Below are 19,067 nucleotides of genomic sequence, written 5' to 3'. Positions count from 1 at the left end.
GGAAAAGCAGCTGCTTTTCCGGAAAAACTTGCCAGCTGTTTACACTGGCGGCTTGAATTTCCGCAAAAGCACTGACGATCTCATGTAAGATTGTCAGTGTTTTTGCAGAAATACTATGCTGCTGCCGGGCAAAAGTCTTTTTCCAAAAATCTTTTGCGCAAAAGAGCCAGTGTAGACAGCAGAGATTTGTTTTCCACAAAAAAAGCCCCAATCACAAAAATGGTGATTGGGGCTTTTTTGCAGAAAAGCTCATCTAGATTGGCCACGGACACTTTTCCGCAAAAATTGCTTTTGCAGAAAAGCATCCTGCTAATCTAGACACGCTTTTCCAAAAATGCTTTTAACAGAAAACTTTTCCGTTAAAAGCATTTCCAGAAAATCATACCAGTCTAGACATAGCCAGGAAGCCTGCTTTAGATCTGTCCTTAAAACAAAAGGGGAAAGGGGCAGGTTGAGCCAGTCTTTTCGCTTACACCTGGCAGGTGTGAAGCAGGCTGACTCCAGCCCTTTAACCCTTCACCCCAGCTTAGTTCACTCAACTCTGGAAGGGAGGAGGCTTGTTCCTCCGAGACCTCTTCCCATGATGGTGGTGTCTCTCCTGCAAACACTGGTGGCATGTTTTACAGTTCCCACATTTAGGGGTAGCATGATTAGTGACCCCCACAACAGCCCCAAATTAGTTACAATTCTCCACATTCCATTCTAACACTGACCCTCCATCAGCCCTGGCTGAATGGGATTTACATAGCCACACCTCGTATTCTCTACTGAGCTGCATTTATATATCAACAGTTAATTACCTTGCAGAGCTAAACAATTGTAGTGGGCACAACCACCCCTTCTTTTAGCTGGCTGATAGCAAGCAGCAGTTCAGCCCCTGCTTACATTAGCAAATTTCAGCCCATGTGTTTCTCATAAGTTGTTTACTCTGAGCCTGCTCTCCACTGCTTTGTACTTTGTATATTTATTTAACTCTGGGCAAAATTATAGGAAAGAAACTGCCCTGCCAGATCATGAGGTATTGCCAAGGCACATTTCCAAAAGTTCAGAATGGGGAAGTCAGGAAGAAAGGTACCTTTCAGCTGACTTTCAGATCTGCTGATCCTGGAGCAGTTTGTGTGTTGGTCGGGTCATGGGCACAAAGTTAACTTGCACTCGTTGCTAACAACCTTATGAGGCTGCTCTGACAGCCAAGTATTATTGAGGTCCAGTGATGACACTTTCTTTTCCCCAACTCTGAGTGCTACATTACTTTGAATGGCCCTAAAGACAGTGGCTGTGTCTAGACCGCTTGAATTTCCACAAGAACACTGATGATCTCATGTAAGAAATCAGTGCTTCTTGTGGAAATACTATGCTGCTGCCGTTCGGGCAAAAGTCCTTTTGTGCAAAAGCTTTTGTGCAAAAGGGCCAGTGTAGACAGCTCAGATTTGTTTTGCGCAAAAAAGGCCCAATCGCGAAAATGGTGATTGGGGCTTTTTTGTGCAAAAGCGCATCTAGATTGGCATGGACACTTTTCTGCAAAAAGTGCTTTTGCAGAAAAGCATCCATGCCAATCTAGATGCTCTTTTCCGCAAATGCTTTTAACGGAAAACTTTTCTGTTAAAAGCATTTGCAGAAAATCATGCCAGTCTAAACGTAGACATTTGGTGTAACTTAAAACAGTTCTATGTTACTCTTATTTACAGTAGAGACTCACCACATACCCAGAGCAGGGGTCATGGGGGCATAAAGGTCTCTTGAAGTCAGTAAGATACCTTTATCCCTTCTCATTTTAAGATGAATCAAACACGGCTCTACATGCTCTGACTCCCAGATCCCATGCAATAGCTGGTCTTTTTGTGCCATAGTGTAAGGGTGAAATTTCACCCCCTTTGCAGTGTTTGGCAAAACTCCCATTGACTTCAAAGGGTAAGGATTTCACCCTACCGTTTTGGCCTGATGTCTATTGCCAGCAAGTCACATTTTCTTGGCTTCATGTCTGTTGCAGCTGTGGTCCAGAATGCCAGCTCATGATTTTAAAGTCATTGGGTCCAATCCCACAGACATAAGCTCAACTGGTCTCAACATACTATTGAGCGGTTAGGTAATACATATTCACCAACCAGCTTGCCCTTGCAGTGTGGTTGGCAGTTATTTTGCTCAGGGCACTGTTTACAGAGCTTCTAAATTTATGTACTGAAAACAATAAGCTAATGTTAATTATATATGTTTGTACTTGAGTTACCAATAAGCTCTCCATTTCTCCTTGTTAAGCCACATACTGAATATGCATTTATGGCAAATGGTTCCAAGACTTACAAGTGGAAAATAAAACTCACCACGGAATGAACACCCTCCATCTGAAATTCATGACTGAAGGTATAATTTACTACATAAAGGAGATTTGGCTGAGGATCATTTCAAGGTGCATGTGTTTCATCTATGGTGTACAAGTCACAGTCTCTTAAAACTCCATTTCACTCTCATACATCTATAGTACTTATCATACCATAAATGCTTATGGCATTCTGTGTTTATACTATACATCATTATAATTATGCTTCAGATTATTGGAGATGGCCTCCCAAGTGGAGTTGAAATAACCTATAGGATAGATAGCAGCTTTTTACAATCTGGGGCACTTCAGAGCCAAGACCAAAACCATACCAGCATCATTGGAAGACCTTCAGTACTCTGATGATGCCCAGGTCATCGTCACCTCAGAAGATGGGCTCCAAGAAATCTTCAACCTTTTTTCCATGCCCTACCACAGGTTGGGACTGACTCTCAATGCATAAAAGACCAAGGCTCTCTTTCAGCCAACAATCACTATACCGTTATCCAAACCAACAATTACAAGTACTGGAGAATGTCGACGCTATCTGTCCAGCAATGCTGACATTGATGATTAAATCTCCCATTGAATCTCCAATGCCAGCACAGCTATTGGACTTTTATGGAGGTGAGTCTTTGATGACCATGACAGACCAAGAGTGATGTCTACAATGTCATAGTCATCCCAACTTTGCTGTATGGAGATGAAGCCTGGACTCCCTATAGGTGACATATTAAAGGTCTGGAGAAATTCCACCAAAGGTACATGAAGAGAATATTGGGCATCATGTGGCAAGATAGATGAACCAACGTTAGTGTCCTTGGAGGGGCTGATTCCTGCAGCATTGAAGTAATAATCGCCCACAGCCAGCTATGATTGGCTGATCACATGGTTAGGATGCCTGACACATGCTTGCCTGAACAGATTTTCTACACTCAGCGAAGGCATGGGATGAGATCTCGTGGTGGGCAGAGGAAGTGCTACAGGGATGTTCTTAAGAACACTTTGGTAAAATGAAACATTGATGCTGACATCTCGGAGAGGTAAGGGAAGGACTGGGTAACCCTGAGGACAACCATCAAGAACGGTTCCCAACACTTTGAGATCAAGTGATGTCTTCATGAAGAAGATCAGAGAGTCTGATGTAAAGAGTGTGCCTGGGTTCGTATTTGTGCTGCTGGTGTCGATGCCACTGGAGATAAAGACCTCACATACAGCCACTGCCAGAGAGTGCTCCTTGCCAGAACTGGCCTCATTTCTCATCTATACACTTATCAGTTATAGGCAATCAAGAGGAAATCTTACTCTATTTGAGGGATCCCAGAGAGAGAGAATATAAGGGCTAGATTGTGCCTTTCAGGACACTCCTAAGCAAGGGTGGAGTGTGAGATGCATCACCTCAGGAGCAATGCCAGGAGACCTTGTGTCCCTTCCTGCTTCCCTATGGAATGGGAGGAGTAATAATCTATAGATGGCCTACACTGGCAACAAATTACAACAGCTGGCTCAACTGCATAGGTTGGCTGCATTAGAGAGCGGAGCCTTTGATGCACTCATCTCACCATGCTTTTTCCTCACCTGTTCTAACTCCTTCATCACTCCTTATCTGGAGATCCCAAATAATCTTATTCCCATCACAGGTGTGGCACCTGACTCATAATCTGTTTTGGGATTTCAAACTTAATTTGTTCTTTCAAATCCTTCCTTAACAACTCTAGCAAACAGCAGTTCACCTAGATTAGATGTGCTGTTACATCCTACTAAAAACAAACTGCAATCTCAGACATCCAGATGACACAAAAACAAACTAACCATTTAACCTAATCCAAGTCACATTTCTGATTAGGTACAATGTGTGTTCTCCTGTCTCTTCTACTCTATTCTAAATGAGCACCGAATTTGTTGGCTACTTCTACGTAGAATTCTCAGTAGCACTGGATATAACCGGGTTGAAGTTTTTCCTTAGACTTACAGAGCAAAAATCACCAAGATACTGTAAGATTGTAACAATTTTGATCACTACTCAGTTCAAGAAGGACTAGAAAGCTTTGAGCCATGCGCCACCCAATGGACACATATTTGGCTACATTTTTTTAAGACTGAAACTTTAGTGAGGCAAGGTGGGTAAGGTAGTATCTTTTATGGGGCCAATGTCTGTTGTTGAGAAAGGCATGCTTTCAGTATCTAGAGCTCTTTTTCAGGGCTGGGCAACAGGAGCTGACTTCTTAGAAGATATTTCCTCACCCACCTTGTCTCCCAATTTAAACCTAGCCCATTGTGTTCTCTCCTAGCTTTGGCCCAGTAACCCCTTTTATACAGAAGGCCTGAAATGTTTGGTGCTGAATGCTAACTCCTCTTCTATCACTTCTCCGTGGGTCCATGGAAAGAACAAAACTGGAAACTAGATCCAACAAATGGAATGTATAATGCCAATATGATTGTGTCTTCTCTTTAGATTCTGTATTAGATTAATCCAGAAATAATCTGGCTGCTTTAAGCGTAACTGGAGCTCTATCCATATCTGTGTAATCTACCCTGAATACTGTTACGAATACTTGCACTAGCACTAGAGCTGAAATCCCTTTTTTTTACAGGGTGATTAGCCACTGTGACGATGTATGTATTTATCTTATGACTCTTTGGCTCCTTGTCAATCTATAGTGATACTGAATTACCAGGCACCTTTCCCTGCACATTTTAGCTGAACTCATACACAAAAACATCAGTGGCCTAAAAGTTCTGTTGTCTACACCAGTGTAAAGCAGGAGTAAAAATACTTAAGTCTATGAAGTTTCACCCTTGTAAAACTGGGATAAAAAGAGTATCCGACGCCTATCGGGTTTCATTTATGCACTTGTTATTGCTGTTGCTAATAGCAGGCCAAACACTAAAGTCTTTACTCTGTAGAGCTGACTCAATGGCACAACAATTGCATACAGCTAGGTATTCATTCGAATTCAAAAGCAGGTTTGTATTTAGTTGTCTGTGCTCACCTGTGATACTCACTTTTGTAGACAGTTCAAGTGCTCAGGTTTTACCAGAGCCAGAAAACTTTTTAGCTGAAACATTCAATTATTGGCTGAGTGTCATATTCAGCTATACAATGTAAATTGGGTAACTAACGCTTTCTTGATTAATTTCAGAAGTTATATAGCCAGAACTCAATTGCAGCTCAATTAATGTGTTAGCAATTACCTATCTCTTTCAGTTACTTCCCCCCATAGTGCATGATAGTCTTACTTCTTTAGGTTTCCAAAAGGCCCAGGTCAAAGTCAGCGTTCCCATTGAATACAATGAGGATTTTATTCAAGTGAGACCTGCAGGATTTGACAGTAGATGAACACACCTGCAATTCAAAGATACATTCAGTTCTAGTTCAGCAAGGGCCAGATGATACCCCAGAAAGGTGAAACATAAATACCATGTGATTGTGCAAGTAGCCAGTGCAGTGCAACTCATCACTTTTTAGCCACCATTCTGAAAGATCTGCACACCCAGAACTAATCACTCAAGCACAGTTTGTACAAGAAAATATATCTTTTTCAGTGCTCACCTCAAATTTACAATCTGTTTGCAAGAAATTTGTGAGCTGGAAAAAGGACATCCTCTTATACCATTCCATTTGGAGATTATTCTTTTTCTGAGCAGCTCCTTCTGTATCCCATGACGAGACGTGGACAGGGCAGAACTCCCTGACTTAACACCTGGTTCCTAACCACTTCCACTGTCTGGTGCTTTGGCAAATGTATCTTAAGATTCTGAGGATTTCCATAGTCAGGCCTTCTACTTTTTTGATATGTCTCTTCAGAAATAACTTCACTCTGAAGAACTTTGAAAACCCTGTTTATATTTGAAGATGTTTCATTACTGAATATCTTGCATTGAATGTAAGGTGGCTGTCTCAGTGTGTAATGGTGGCAATGGCCACTAGATGGCAATACTATATCTAATGCTGACTATTTTGAGTTTTCCAAAAAGCCTTCCATGCAGGCTAGTTCTACCCATTAGAGTGGACAAGAAGGGAATGTTAAGATTGCCTTTTTCATTAAATTTTAGCACATAAAACAATATTGTAGCATCACCTCACAAATGTTATGGTGCAATAATGGAATAATTTATTTGTGTGTCCCTGTTAGCATGAACAGGATGGGTTGAACACATAAGCCTGACTGATGGCAGCTTGGCACATGGTAGCTTTATTGACTAATGAGGGCCAGTCACACTGAATCAGATAGGGCAGGCATGATTATAAGTAAGGCCTAGTTCAAATGTATGGATATGGAGTGGGAGTGGGGTATCTATCTATCTATCTATCTATCTATCTATCTATCTATCTATCTATCTATCTATCTATCTATCTATTTAAAGTTGTTACAAAAAATGACAAAGAAAACAATCCAAATTCACTATAAAACTTTAACTAAAATCATGTTCCACCACATTAATGTCATTAGCATACACAAAACAGCCATTAGCCCACTGTGCATGATTTATGAGCATATCTTAATATTTTACACTACAGTGTGTGCATTACGGACTTTGTTATGGCGCTTGGTTTAAAATAAACACATGTGTTTTGACCTTATTTCTGTATGTCATCAGGAAAATGTTATTTCTACAAAACAAATGTACCCACATAGGTATTTTTAATAGAATTTGAACTTTTAATCATTATTGTTTTAATATGTAATAAATTATCTAAAGCTCCAGTACATGAGAACACAGCCTGGAGTGGGGCCAATAATAAAGTGCAATACCATGTGTGGGGGAACCAACTGCGCACACCTCACGCCGGCCCCCAAATCAGATTAAGTGATGGTTGTGGAAGCCAATCACACACAGGCCTGATTGGCTGGGGGTGGGAGATGGGCGAAACTAGACACACACATTCGTGACTGATGGTTGGAAAATACGGAAGGACTGTCACATGCAGACTTGATTGATAGAAAGAACTGGGCATGTTTAGTTTAGAAAAGAGAAGACTGAGAGGGGACATGATAGCAGGTTTCAAGTATCTAAAAGGGTGTTGTAAGGAGGAGGGAGAAAAATTATTCTCCTTGTCCTCTGAGGATAGGATAAGAAGCAATGGGCTTAAATTGCAGCAAGGGAGGGTTAGGTTGGACATCAGGAAAAACTTCCTGCCTGTCAGAGTGATTAACACTGGAATAAATTGCCTACGGGGGTTGTGGAATCTCCATCTCTGGAGATATGTAAGAGCAGGTTACACAGACACCTGTCAGGGATGATCTAGGTAGTGCTTGGTCCTGTCATGAGGGCAGGGGACTGGACTTGATGACCTCTCAAGGTCCCTTCCAGTTCTATGATTCTACGATAGACATGGGGCACACTTAAAGCCTTCTCCAGGAGGAGCTGCCACAGAGGAGGGATTATGCACAGCAGCATGAGATCATGTGAAAGAGCTGACAGATAAGCTATTTCCCTCTTGTACATTTGTCCACAGGTCTGCCTCCCCATTGGTGTCTACTGTGACCACACCCAAGTAAAGTAGGCTTTAAACCCCCCTAGGCTTTTTAATTAAAAACCCTACACCAAAAGGCTTTTCCATGAAGCAGTTAGGGTCACTACATACACAGCATACCAGAAACAAACCCACAAGAAAATGAAAGATAAAGCCATATAGCAATGTACTCCCTCTACTCCCCTCCAGCACCCCCCAAAATCCCACAAACCTTCTCATTACCACCACATCACAACCTAACTCCCTGCTCAGGAATGCTAATCTTCCATCACCCACTTCAGCCACCATTCTGAAAACACCCCTTTGCCACCCTGCCATCTCCCAACATAGACAGCTACTACACCAAACATCTGCAGATATTGAAGATGGAGAAAAATCTGGTACAAGAGTGACTCAGAAGGTGACATTCAGACAAGTGACATGTCTCATGGCATTTTTCAAAATGAATATGGGATTCCCCCCAGCATCTTGGCCAACATACCATTCTTGCAGAGAGAAAAAGATGAAGACTCAGGCGTCGTTGATTACTTACTGCTGTTTTGTATTTGCAACATATTGGTGAAGTGAGTCATCCCCTCCAGCCTTCACATCTAGTGCCTGGACCATATGAGAGGAGATCAGCTTGCTACTGCTTCCAGCCAACAGGCAATCCTTTCGCCTAGTAGCAGAGGGTATGTCTACACTACAAAGTTAGTTCGAACTAACGGACGTTAGTTCGAACTAACTTTCCTATGCGCTACACTAGCGCTCCGCTAGTTCGAATTTGAATCGAACTAGCGGAGCGCTTAGTTCGAACTAGGTAAACCTCATTTTACGAGGACTAACGCCTAGTTCGAACTAGCTAGTTCGAACTAAGGGCTGTGTAGCCCTTTAGTTCGAACTAGTGGGAGGCTAGCCCTCCCCAGGTTTCCCTGGTGGCCACTCTGGCCAACACCAGGGAAACTCTATGCCCCCCTCCCGGCCCCGGACCCCTTAAAGAGGCACGGGCTGGCTACGGTGCCCGTGCCAGGTGCAAGCCTGCCAGCACCCAGCTAGCAGACCCTGCACCTGGCACGGCACAGAGCCACCCACCCGATGCCCCCCAGCCCACCCCCTCTTGCCGGGACCAGGCTGGCGGCTCCCGGGAGCTTGCCCTGGACCGCAAGAGGCGGGCACCTTCCTGGGCTAGTGCGGACATCGTGGACCTCGTCCACGATCTCCGCACTAGGCACAGGAAAGTGGCCGTCTAGGGCAGGAGAGCTGCCAGCCTGGCCACCCAGGACCAGGTGTGCATGAAAATCAAGGGGGTCCACTGAGACCCCCGACACTGAGCCCTGAGCTTACAATGGCCGTCCTGGGTCAGACCAAAGGTCCATCTAGCCCAGTAGCCTGTCTGCCCACAGCGGCCAACCCTAGGAACCCTGGAGGGGATGGACCGAAGACAATGACCAAGCCATTTGTCTCGTGCCATCCCTCTCCAGCCTTCCACAAACTTTGGGCAGGGACACCACTCCTACCCTCTGGCTAATAGGACTCCATGGACCCAACCTCCATCACTTTATCTCACTTCCCTTTAAACTCTGTTCTAGTTCTAGCCTTCACAGCCTCCTGCAGCAAGGAGTTCCACAGGTTAACTATTTGCTTTGTCAAGAACAACTTTCTCTTACTAGTTTCAAGCCTGATACCCATTCCTTTCCTTTGGTGTCCTCTAGTCCTTCTTTATGGGAACTCAGGAAGAACTTTTCTGAATGCACCCTCTCCACCCAACCCCTGCTTTTAGAGACCTCTATCCTGTCCCCCCTCCGTCTCCTCTTTTCTAAGCTGAACAGTCCCAGTCTCTGTAGCCTCTCTTCATCTGGGACCTGTTCCCAACCCCTGATCATGTTAGTTGCCCTCCCCTCTCCCAGCCTTTCTCTTCCCCTCTCCCACCTCCTTTTCCCAGTCTCCCCCAGTTTTTTTCAATAAAGACAGAGTCAATGTTGGAAGAAACGTTATCTTTATTTTGTACATCAATAAGAAGGGGGGCTAGGGAAGGGCAAGTGGAAGGAGGTGAGGGAGGAATGGGGTACGAGCCCCCGATGGGGAGGACTGGGCTGGCTCTGCGGGCTTCTGGGGGTGGAAGCTCTCCTGCAGCCCCCCAATTACTCCCTCTCCCCAGATGGCAGCCTGCGGCAAGTGCAACCGGGCTGATGGCTGAGTGGTGTGATGTGCCCAGTGTGGGCACTCAGGGCACTCCAAGCCAGAACTTCTTTGCAAGCGGGGCACCCCTTAGAACTGTGTGTCCGGGGTGGGGGTCGGGACCCTTTAAGCGCAGCCCTCGGCTAGCCTGAGACAGTATCTCCATGCTCTAAGTCCTCCTTTTATGCCCTGCCGGCACTGCTTCCGGCCATCATTAAGCCCTGTTCAGAGTCCACTCAATGTGGACTTACTAGTTCGAACTAGCAAAACGCTAGTTCGAACTAGTTTTTAGTTCTAGATGCGTTAGTTCGAACTAGCTTAGTTCGAATTAACTAATTCGAACTAAGTTAGTTCGAACTAGCGCTGTAGTGTAGACGTACCCAGAGATCTGCGCTTTACAGGGAGAGATTTCAAGGTCAATTCCAACTGACAAAGCAGCCAGATATCCATTACAGGCAGCTAGTGTGGTCAGCACAGCACAAATTGTACTAGGAACATACAGTGTACACAACCCGACAATAACGCAACCCCAGCAAGGACCTGACAATATAGGGAGCTGTGATCACTTTGAGGCTATGTCTATACTGCAGCCTTCTTCCACAAAAGCTTATGCAAATGAAGCATGGAGTAGAATATCACCCCTCTTCATTTGCATAATTAATTAGCAGCTGTTTTTGCGCAAACCCTGCCTCTTGCACAAGAGCCGTTCTTCCTCATTTTTTTCGGGAAGAACGGCTCTTGTGCAAGAGGGGAGTTTTGTGCAAAAGCCTCTTACGCAAAAGCGGCTGCAATTAATTATGCAAATGCAGCATGGCGATATTCTATGCCGTGCTTCATTTGCAAAAGCTTTTGCAGAAGAAGGCTGCAGTATAGACATAGCGGCTACGTCTACACTGGCCCCTTTTCCGGAAGGGGCATGTAAATTTCACGAGTCGTCGTAGGGAAATCCGCGGGGGATTTAAATATCCCCCGCGGCATTTACATAAAAATGTCCGCCGCTTTTTTCCGGCTTTTAAAAAAGCCGGAAAAGAGCGTCTAGACTGGCCCCGATCCTCTGGAAAAAGTTCCCTTTTCTGGAGGCTCTTATTCTTACTTCAAAGTAAGAATAAGAGCCTCCAGAAAAGGGCACTTTTTCCGGAGGATCGGGGCCAGTGTAGACGCTCTTTTCCGGCTTTTTTAAAAGCCGGAAAAAAGCGGCGGACATTTTTATTTAAATGCCGCGGGGGATATTTAAATCCCCCGCGGATTTCCCTACGACGACTAGTGAAATTTACATGCCCCTTCCGGAAAAGGGGCCAGTGTAGACGTAGCCCGCCTGAGTGATGGCTGAGTAGTCTCAGGTCCCAGAGACTTTGGTATTTATGGGTCTGTGCCTTACAGGGATTTAAAAGGAGAGAAGGCCAGTGAAGGCAGATCTTCTGGCAGAAGCTACTATTGATAATAACTAGGGCCCTACTGAACTCACAGTCCATTTTTGGTCAATTTCATAGACGTAAGACATTTACAAATGTACATTTAATGATTTCAGCTATTTACATTTTAAATTTTCCAGTGTTGAAACTGTAGGGATCCTGACCCAGAAGGGAATGGGGGGGAAGGAATCAAGGTTATTGTAGGGGGATCATGGTATTGCCACCCCTCACTTCTGTGCCACCACTAGCAGTGATGCAGAGCTGATGATGGCATGGAATGGCCAGGCCTGCTTCTGTGCTGCTGCCTTCAGAGCTGGGACCTCCACCCGCAGGTGCCATTCTCCAGCCACCCAGATGTGAAGAAAGCAGTGCAGTAGCATGGGTGGTATGTATGGCATTGCCACCTTACTTCTGTGCTGCTGCTGTGGGGGCTGAAGTAAGGGTAGCAGTACTGCAGTCCCTATATAATAACCTTGTGACACCCACTGACCCTCTTTGGGGTTGGTTTCCCCAGTTTGAGAAAAGCTGGTCTCCCCCATGAAATCTGTGTTGTAGGGTAAAAGCACACAAAAGACCAGATTTCATGGGAGAGACCAGATTGCCCGGCCTGTGATGTTTTTTTCCAGAGCTGTGAATTTGGTAGGGCTTTAATAATAACTGTAATGCTCAAGAATGTAACACTTGACTCCTTTCCCTGGCAATGCTCCCTTGAAATCCATTCCCGTTGGTCACAGGCAGGGCTGAGAATGAGTTAGCTATTGCTGTGCCTATAGCTAACCAGTTTTCCTGCATGTTTAGCACTGACAGGCCTGCCACAAGGGGAGGCAAAGGGGGCAGTCGCCCCAGGGCCCAGTGATTCAAAGGGGCCTGGGGCACCCAGACACCACTGCTTCTACTGCGGTAGAAGCTCCGGGTCCTTTAAATTGCTGCTGGAAAGCTGCTCTGTGCAGCTTGGGGGGGGGGGGGAGGGGGCAGTCCTATGGCCCAGGAAGTGCGGAGGGCTGGCTGCCCCGGCCCCACCCCTTCTGCCTAAGGCTTCACCCCTCTGGGGGTGTAAAACCAGCCCCCTACTTGCTCAGGGGCCCATGGAAGCTTTTGGCCCCCCTGCACTCAATCCAACTCCCACTGATTTGTATCATGTACTAAAACTTGCAGGAAAACTTATTATACATATGTACAGCTCACACACAATTATGGGGGCCAATGCTGTTGTCCCTAAAATCAGTGGAGTCTGTCCATTGACTTCAGTAGATCTTGGCTTACACCTTTTAAACCAGCAGAGGATCTGGCCTTCAGCCTGTACCCTCAGTGTGTATTGTAGAGTTCTTCTGTGCTGCCGTATCTATTTGTTTGGATGGTGAATGCTGGGAACACACACATGTGAACTTAGTCATTTGTTAGCATTCACTGAAAGTCCAAAACTTTTGCTCTTCTGCATGTATGTTTTTCTATTGCAATCAGTGTGAACTGCTGTTTAGCCAAAGGTTGTTAAATGTACCAGCTTTCAGCATCTGGAGGGATATTAGTCCAAAACAAATTGAATGCTTCACTTATTGTTTAGTTCTGGTGTGGTCATTTGATTCCTGAGTAATGAACACATTCTGCATGTGCAGGACGAGCTCTTCACCCTGAGAGCTGCGATATCGAGCAAACACCAGCTGCAGCGAGCTTTCGCCAATAGACAGGAGAAAAAAAATGGAGAGCTCAGTTTGCAGCTGTGATCGCACTGAGCAATGTGAGTCTCTTTCAAAACGTCAGAACAAAATTGGCTGGCAGGGTGAGCAAACTCAGGCCTTAAAAGGTGAAACATGTCCTGATGATGAACTTTGGAACTGCAGCACGGTTTGCTTGCCGTGCTTTCCCAAGCCAATGATAAATCCCTCCGTCTTGTGTGGTTTGATTTGACTGAATGGCTCGTGCAAGTCTTTCAAGTAATGAAAACATGCCCTAGACCAGGAGATTATGTCACGGATAAAGGAGCCCGCTTTTGTGCTGTCTAGTTCATGATGAGGTTGGGTGTGCTGAAATGCTGATACAGTCAGCTATTGATTGCAGCTGCAGATTCAGTTACAGCAAATGGCATTATCTGCTCTCCTGCTGAATTACTTAATGCAGTCCCCTGGCATTGCCACAATTTCCATATTGAAGCGGGCGGTTCAAATATAGCTGTAATGGAAGGAGATGAGACAATTTCTCTGAAGGCTGTCATACCGTGGCCTGGGGCCAACAGAGGTTTTCTATGAGTGAATTAAACAGTCTAAAAGCACTGTGGATCAATTGGGATGCCAGGGTTAAAAGGAAGGCTGGTCAAAGTGAATCACGGGGTAGTGAGAGATGATGCTATGGTGGTTCGCTTCCTCCATGTAGAGAGTAACTTCAGAGAGAGAAAGTGAGACATATGCTGAGAGGAGCAGTCGTCTGAAGAAGGAGTAAAGGCAAGAGCCTCTATCGCAGATTGTCCAAGGGTATGTTTACACTACGCAGCTTTTAGCAAGGAGGCTGGGTCGACACAGCCTTTTCATTTAAAGTTGATATGTGAAAAGTGGCTGATTTTCCGGAAAAACTGGCCAGTCTAGACACAGCCCCTATGTTTGTGGATTAAGGTAATTGTTCAACATCACTTTTTCTCAGGAAGGGTGGCAGAAATAGGCCTTAAAAAATCAGGTAGTGATTTCTAAATTTCACAAGACAGTTTCCTTGTTGCAGTAACCTTGGAACCTGCTACTCCACAAAGTGTGTTACAAATTTATTCACAGGCTCTTTGTCCTTAAACAGACATTGTTTTCCTTAGATGGCTATAAACAGCTGCATCAATATTTACCTTAACAAAAAGTGTTTGATCTGCATCAGTTCCTGACACGTTGCTGTGCTGACATCTGGGAAGAACATGATTTTGGTTGCTTAAAATTTCACACCTGGTATTTTTGTTTTGTCATTTTCCTTGTAGAATGACTGCTGTTGTTATTTTGGTATTTTGGTGAGCTGCACCCAGGGTTTTGTTTCTGTTCTTGGTTTGTTTTATTTTGTTTTTTTGACAGGGATTGTGTGGAGGCTGGCTTGCTGCTGTTGGCAGTGTGTTCTGTTGCAGAAGGCCTGAAAAGATTCCCACTAGGTTTAGTCTCGAAGTAGAGTATCATCAAGTATTTCTACAGAGACACATGAAGGCTGTGTCTACACTGGCATCCCTTTCCGGAAAAGTGATGCCAATGAGACACATCGCAATTGCAAATCCACGGGGGATATTTAAATATCCCCCGCGGCATTTGCATATACATGGCTGCCGCTTTTTTCCGGCTTGGGGATAAGCTGGAGAAAAGCGCCAGTCTAGACATGATTCTCCGGAAAATAAGCCCTTTTCCGGAGGATCTCTTATTCCTACTTTCAATAAGAGATCCTCCGGAAAAGGGCTTATTTTCCAGAGAATCACATCTAGACTGGCGCTTTTCTCTGGCTTATCCACAAGCCGGAAAAAAGCGGCAGCCATGTAAATGCAAATGCCGCGGGGGATATTTAAATACCCCGTGGATTTGCAATTGCGATGTGTCTCATTAGCATCCCTTTTCCAGAAAGGGATGCCAATGTAGACACAGCCGAAGTGCCCTCTATATATGCAGACACACAAAAAAAAGTGTCTCATCCATATTGTACTTTCTGTCTTCTTCTCTTGGTGTTCTCTTGGTGTTCCAAGAGATAAGTAGACTTGTTTTTAGGGCAAGGGAGGGTATGTCTACACTACAAAGTTAGTTCGGACTAACGGATGTTAGTTCGAACTAACTTTCATAGGCGCTACACTAGCGCTCCGTTAGTTCGAATTTAATTCGAACTAATGGAGCGCTTAGTTCGAACTAGGAAAACCTCATTTTACGAGGATTAAGCCTAGTTCGAACTAGCTAGTTCGAATTAAGGGGTGTGTAGCCCCTTAATTCGAACTAGTGGGAGGCTAGCCCTCCCCAGCTTTCCCTGGTGGCCACTCTGGTCAACACCAGGGAAACTCATCTGCCCCCCTCCGGGCCCCAGCCCCGGATCCCTTAAAGGGGCACCGGCTGGCTACGGTGCCCGTGCCAGGTGCAAGCCTGCCAGCACCCAGCCAGCAGACCCTGCACCTGGCACGGATCGAGCCACCCACCCGATGCCCCCCAGCCCTCCCCCTCTTCCCGGAACCAGGCTGGCGGCTCCCGGGAGCTTGCCCGGGACCGCAAGAGGCGGGCACTCGCCTGGGCTAGTGAAGACATCGTGGACCTTGTCCATGATCTCCGCACTAGGCACAGGAAAGTGGCCGTCTAGGGCAGGAGAGCTGCCAGCCTGGCCACCCAGGAGCAGGTGTGCAAGAGACTCAAGGGGGTCCAGTGAGACCCCCGACCCTAAGCCCTGAGCTTACAATGGCCCTCCTGGGTCAGAACAAAGGTCCATCTAGCCCAGTAGCCTGTCTGCCGACAGCGGCCAACCCTAGGGACCCTGGAGGGGATGGACCAAAGACAGTGACCATGCCATTTGTCTCATGCCATCCCTCTCCAACCTTCCACAAACCTTGAGCAGGGACACCACTCCTACCCCCTGGCTAATACCACTTCATGGACCCAGCCTCCATGAGTTGATCTCACTTCCCTTTAAACTCTGTTCCAGTTCTAGCCTTCACAGCCTCCTGCAGCAAGGAGTTCCACAGGTTGACTCTTTGCTTTGTGAAGAACAACTTTCTGTTACTAGTTTGAAGCCTGCTACCCATTCCTTTCCTTTGGTGTCCTCTAGTCCTTCTTTATGGGAACTAATGAAGAACTTTTCTGTATGCACCCTCTCCACCCCATTCATGCTTTTAGAGACCTCTATCCTGTCTCCCCACCGTCTCCTCTTTTCTAAGCTGAAAAGTCCCAGTCTCTTTAGCCTTTCTTCATATGGGACCTGTTCCCAACCCCTGATCATGTTAGTTGCCCTCTCCTCTCCCACCCTCTCTCTTCCCCTCTCCCACCTCCTTTTCCCAGTCTCCCCCAGTTTTGTTCAATAAAGACAGATTCCATTTTGGAAGACACATTATCTTTATTTTGTACATCAAGAAGAGGGGCTAGGGAAGGGTAAGTGGAAGGAGGTGAGGGAGGAATGGGGCACGAGCCCCCAATGGGGAGGACTGGGTTGGCTCTGCGGGCTTCTGGGGGTGGAAGCTCTCCTGCAGCCCCCCAATTATCCCCTCTCCCCAGATGGCAGCCTGCTGATGGTTGAGTGGTATGATGTGCCCAGTGTGGGTAGTCTGGGCAATCCAAGCCAGGACTGCTTTGCAAGTGGGGCACCCCTGAGAACTGTTTGTCCGGGGTGGGGGTTGGGACCCTTTAAGCACAGCCCTCGGCTAGCCTGAGAAAGCATCTCCATGCTCTAAGTTCTTCTCTGATGCCCTGCCGGCACTGCTTCTGGCAATCCTTAAGCCCAGTTCAGGGTCCACTTAATGTGGACATGCTAGTTCGAATTAGCAAAACGCTAATTCGAACTTGTTTTTTAGTCTGGATCCATTAGTTCGAAATAGCTTAGTTTGAATTAACTAATTCGAACTAAGTTAGTTCGAATTAACGTAGTAGTGTAGACATACCCGGAGAAGTTGGATATGATGGAAGTTATAGCTTCCTCCCAAAGACTTGCTTTCTTCCATCAGCTCTTTCAACTCCGGTGTCCCATGTAGCTGTCACAGTTAGGATATGTCTACACAGCACCGTGTAGCTTGAAATAAGCTACACAATTCGAACTACACAAATTGCATAGCTTATTTTGAAATAGACCACATTCCGACATGTCCCTTAATCCTCATGGAACAAGGTTTATCAGGATGTTTACCTGTTATTTCAAATATATTTTGAAATAATGAGCTTGTTGCTAAAATGCAGAAAATGCTATTTTGGGATACCGGACGTATCCCGAGATATCGCCGCTGTCTAGACATACCCTAAGGGCACATCTACATTGGCCCCTTTTCCGGAAGGAGCATGGTAATTTTTGAGATCGTAATAGGGAAATCCGCGGGGGATTCAAATATCCCCTGCGGCATTTAAATAAAAATGTCCGCCGCTTTTTTCCGGCTTTTAGAAAAGCCGGAAAAGAGCGTCTACACTGGCCAGATCCTCCGGAAAAAAGCCCTTTTCCGGAGGATCTCTTATTCCTACTTTGAAGTAGATCCTACTTTGAAGTAGGAATAAGAGATCCTCCGGAAAAGGGCTTTTTTCCGGAGGATCTGGCCAGTGTAGACGCTCTTTTCCGGCTTTTCTAAAAGCCGGAAAAAAGCGGCGGACATTTTTATTTAAATGCCGCGGGGGATATTTGAATCCCCCGCGGATTTCCCTATTACGATCTCAAAAATTACCATGCCCCTTCCGGAAAAGGGGCCAGTGTAGACGTAGCCTAAGTGTAAAATGTGGGATAATATAAACTCCAATTTATTTTGAATAGAGCCCAATTTTCTGACCAACTACAAAACACAACAAACCCAAACCCCTCTGAACAGACATCACAGCTCCTTGATGTCATTCTTTGCACTTTTTCCTTTGTGTAAACTCAGCCATGGACAAATTGTGCGGATGATACGATAATCAAAGTACATAACAAACAGAATCAGAGAACCAAAGTGCAAAGCGATCCAGAGGGATTACTGGGGCAGAGACTGCTGAAAAAGGGGAAAAAAATTAATGCAAAGATTGAAGCAATGATGTAAATCTTATAGAGGCAAATCTTATTAATGCAAATAAGAAATGATGAGGTAACCTACATTGAGAAAGAGGAAATAAAGAGCAGAGGTACAAAAGAGTGATATATAGCCAACCATCCACACCCATTCTCATGTGGTGAGATTCTTCTCATCTTGATCATTAACAATGTCTTAATATTAATGTAACTGAGCTTCACTAGTAGCTAGAGGGAAGGTGTGGGATTAGGATGCAGATGGGTTTCACCAGGTTAAATTTTCTAGTTTAAGAAAATAATGCAGAGTCCTGCAGGAGAGTGACTCAATGCTAGAGTAACTCTTTGTGGCCAGGTGTGGCATCACAGGGCCTTATCTTCCATTGCCTCTCACCAATGACCATGTGTTCTAGCTAGGCCACATCTAGACCCATCCCTTCCGAGGTTGACAAAGAGTCCAACAAAGAATAATCTACCAGCTTCACACTAAGTCTTCAGCCCAAGTCAGTCATCTTTATTCCTTGTATCAGGCGTTTCTATGCCGCATTCCCTGTTGGGACTGTAGGGGAACCCAGGCTTTCTGTATATTCTCTTAGCTCAGTGTGCATCCGCATCTCCCTCAGCCTGCTGCAGAGAGCTGCCTAGACTTTTCTGCCATGCAGCTGGTTGAGCTGCAGGTGAGTTGGCTCAACTCCCCTTTCAGGTCACCACTGGCCCTGCATGCCTGTCTTCCAGAATGGAAACCTCTCTTCCCACTACTGTTCTTCACAACTGCTTGAGACTCCTTGTTTGGACTAACCTTTACCACAGGAGGCTCTGACAGGCCATCTCTCCCCAGACCATCAGACAAAGCACCACAAATAAACTTACTCTATAGACTAGCTTCAGGCTTCCCTCAGGGAGTCTGTGTGCCTGCAAGCCAGCTCAGCACGCCGGCTTCATCCAGGCATCTCTCCCTACATGAGACCCAGAGAAGCTGGTCTCCTTTCTGCATTTTGCTCTTTTAGCTCCTCCTTACCAGCTTGACACCTAAACCACATGTAGCACGCAG

This window comes from Pelodiscus sinensis, chromosome 1, assembly GCF_049634645.1.
Source record: "Pelodiscus sinensis isolate JC-2024 chromosome 1, ASM4963464v1, whole genome shotgun sequence".
NCBI classification, from domain to species: Eukaryota; Metazoa; Chordata; order Testudines; family Trionychidae; genus Pelodiscus; species Pelodiscus sinensis.
This window is presented reverse-complemented; position numbering follows the sequence as displayed.